Raw genomic sequence first — 3,564 nt, 5'->3', positions numbered from 1 at the left:
CCCCCCCCCCCCCCCATAAGACAAATTAGCTTCTTGGTAAGATATCCTTGCAACTTGACATTTTCAGGTTGTTCTAGGACTGTTTATTGTGCATTAATGGGGTAGACAAATTGGCAGTATTTAAAGTCATACCAAAGGCCCCTTGGAAGTGTTCAGGGCAGGAGATGGATTGAGGAAGTCCAAGTATGGTTTTGGTCCAGCCAACTCTGTTTAGATACTCAGTACTAGAAATATGTAGACAAACTGGAGAGAGTTCAGAGAAAAGCTATAAAAATGATGAAGAGAACGGAGGGACTGATTTATGAGGAGAGATGAAAGGAACCAAAAACCCAGAGCCAGGACCCGGAAATGACTTCAGGGAACAGAAGAGCAGACGGCAAATATTTGAAAGGTGTAAACCACCCACAACAAGCATCAGCAGCGGAATGAAACAGGGTGGAGTTGCATTCAGAATTTGTTCAGGAGCATCTGAAGGGAGGTTGGGAGTTCCCTGACTGGAAATATTTAGCATCAAACAGCACTCAGCACCCCCACAAGGAGAAGATTCCAGACAAGAAAATAGACTCACAGGTTAGGTCATGCCAAATGCTGTAACCTTTCCACAGGGTTGCCTCCTGGCGGCCATAGAAACAGACTGTCCAGGGTCCCGAAGGTAAAGTAATATGGTTCATCTCTTTTTCATTTCCTGGCTTTAATGCTTCTTCAAGTCAGCAATCGTAATCGTGCAGGAACATGTGCTTTCTCAATTCCGAGTCCCTGACACCACATCCCAGTGATGTATATGCCATATCAAGGCCATTGTTCAGGAATACAATGGAGGAGGGATTCCCTTCGTCTTCCCGTGCCTGTTAAACAAGAGAAGAGGAAAGAAACAGGTTGGGAGCCATATGCACCAAGTCAGGGACACTCCTCTTGGTGAGAAAGCATTGTTTTTACCTCAGCGCTTATCTCCATAGTAGAGTGTAAGAGCCCCATTTCCTCAAAATTTCACCAAGATAGCAGGTTCCAAGAGGGATGGAGAGCCTCTCTGTGGGCCTGTGGGCCTGATTTTGGTCTAACCAAAAAGTAAATCTGAATTCATTCCAAGCAATATTCGATTACCCATAAAGTGGAGACTAGGTCAGTAAGGATAGCCAAAGACAGTATGAGCGTGCACCCTCCCCACGCTATGTGGTTTAGAGCCTTCCCCTCTTCATAATGCACATTTTCCCCAAGAGTCTTGTGCATCTGATGCTGAGCTGACACCATGAGGAATGTATAGGGCCCACAGTCAGTATTGGGAAAACTAGAGGTAATAACAAGAAGCCAGGGGGCATGGAGGGCACCAGACTGACCACTCTGACATTCATGATGGATGCATGTGGCAGAGACAGCCTTTGAAGTGCTCCCATCAGGATGGGCTGGGCTTTAGTCACAGGTGAGAGATCCTCTGCGTGCTGTGTGTGAGCCTGCCAAATTATTCAACTTCTCTATGTACTGGGTTTTCCCATCAATGAAAGTGCAGGTAAGATCTAGCTTATGAAATTGCTACATGGTTAATAAATCAAACATACAGTGTCTTAACCAGCCTTGTACAAAGTAAGCGCTCAGTAAATGTTAACTACATAAACAGCTCCTTTTCTTCTAGTACATGTGAGCGCTTGAACATGCATGAGTAACTCTAGTCACAAAGTCCCTTGGGGCTCCCTGTTCCCATCTGTGAGGGCAGCTTCTTTCCTTCAGCATGTATTTTTTAGGCCTTCAGCGATATGGAGTCCAAGGGGATGAGTGAACCCAGTGAGAAGTTTCTCATTTTGCTTTTCAAAACCAACATTTTATTTATTATATTATTCACTGCAAAACACCAAACACACTGAATTCTTCAATGCTTTTCAAGCCCCTAGGATGGGGATGTAGCTTGGTGGTAGAATGCTTATCTGGCATTAAGCAAGGTCCGGGTTTGATCCTGAGCCTGGAACAAAACAAACCACCACCAGCAAATACCCTTAATGCAATCTGTGTTGCGATCACCGTGACTGCCTTTAATAAGCTATTAACTTCTGCATTCATAGCTGTGTCGACACCTCGTGATCACAGAAAGCGAGCCTTTCAATTTAGTCTTAAGCTGACTTGTGTGTTTCTACATTAGAAAGACTGGTTACAGTAAACAGCTGGCAGGGAGGGATGAGCGCAGGACAGGAAGGCATCTACATAGGATATTTGCAAGAAACTCTGAAAGGAGAAAGTTCCAGAAATGGGAACCAGCTTCCGATAGTGAGGTGCTGTAAATAAACCAGGCTATGCTGGGCTCCAAGGTCATGTCAGCTGTGACTTGGGATCTGGGATCATCACAGGAGTGGGAGTAGATTCAAGTCAAATTTACTACCCTGTGTCCCTACAGAAATGGACTCATCCACTCTATGACTGACATCCTTTCTCAGAGAGGACACAGTGGACAAAATGAAGTAGCTCTCCAATATCTTATCAAAGACTCTAGCTGTGCAAAAGCTGGGGTAGTAGTGGCACTGTGGATTTACTTGGCTGATGTCATGGTGATATCATTCAAATCTGTCACCAAGGAGAAAGAAGATGGCTTTTATAAAATACATGCAGAATTGATGAGGGTTGAGCACTGACCTGCAGATAGCAGTATTGGGATGGGACTCTCACAAAAAGAGATATTCCATTTCCTTGAATCTCTCAGCATACTGCTGAACCTGGGTCTTGGATTTTGGAGACTGGAGACAACTGGTCATCAAGTTCTGGCTGTGCCTAGCTGATGAGTGTGAGTAGTTTTGGTTCTATAGGCTTAGTTATATCTCATCCAAATCCCCAGAGCAGAAATTACACCAGATGTTTTTGCCCACTCTGGTCCTGCATGATTCTGTAGGATCCTAATATTTTTCTTCTCCTACTTCAGAGAATATAGAGAAGACAAAGTCTTGGTTGACTGAGACAGGGCCAGAGGGAAACAGCAGGTTGAGAGGGAGACCAATGGATTAACCTAATTGAGTTTGAGTGTTCCCATCAGAAAGTAGAGACAGTTGTGAGGGCAAAGGAAAATTCTCCTGCTCAGATGACTTATGAGTAGATTTTGAGGTGCTTAAGTGGTTTCTAACTTTTTTTGAAGGTCTCAGAGTCAGTCACTGTAACCTTAGAAGTTCAAGTTCAGCAGGAAACTGTCTGTAATTCATCCCTCATAGGAACCAGATCAGCCTCTCTAGGCTCACCCTGCATTGATACTTCCATGGTAAAGTAGAAACAGAAGGACATGAACACTTCTTCCACCATTGGCTGAATGACGTTTACAGTGTGCTGTGGTTTGGAAGTGGCTTGTCTCCAATGGATTCATGTGTTGTAGGCTTGGTTTCCAGTTTGTATAAAAGTAACTTTTATTTGGGAGATGTAATTGTCATCTTGGAGGCTTATTGATGAATAAGCTCACCCTTTCTAGCTCTTTCAGAACTCTGGCTGTCTGGTTCAACACAACTGTTCTAGCTCAAACTCCTCTCCAAGCTGACTAATTCAATCTGGATTCTCTTGGCTTCTCATTGAATTGTTCTACTTAGCCTTATACCAACTCAA

Source organism: Mastomys coucha, unplaced genomic scaffold, assembly GCF_008632895.1.
Source record: "Mastomys coucha isolate ucsf_1 unplaced genomic scaffold, UCSF_Mcou_1 pScaffold4, whole genome shotgun sequence".
NCBI lineage: Eukaryota > Metazoa > Chordata > Mammalia > Rodentia > Muridae > Mastomys > Mastomys coucha.
This window is presented reverse-complemented; position numbering follows the sequence as displayed.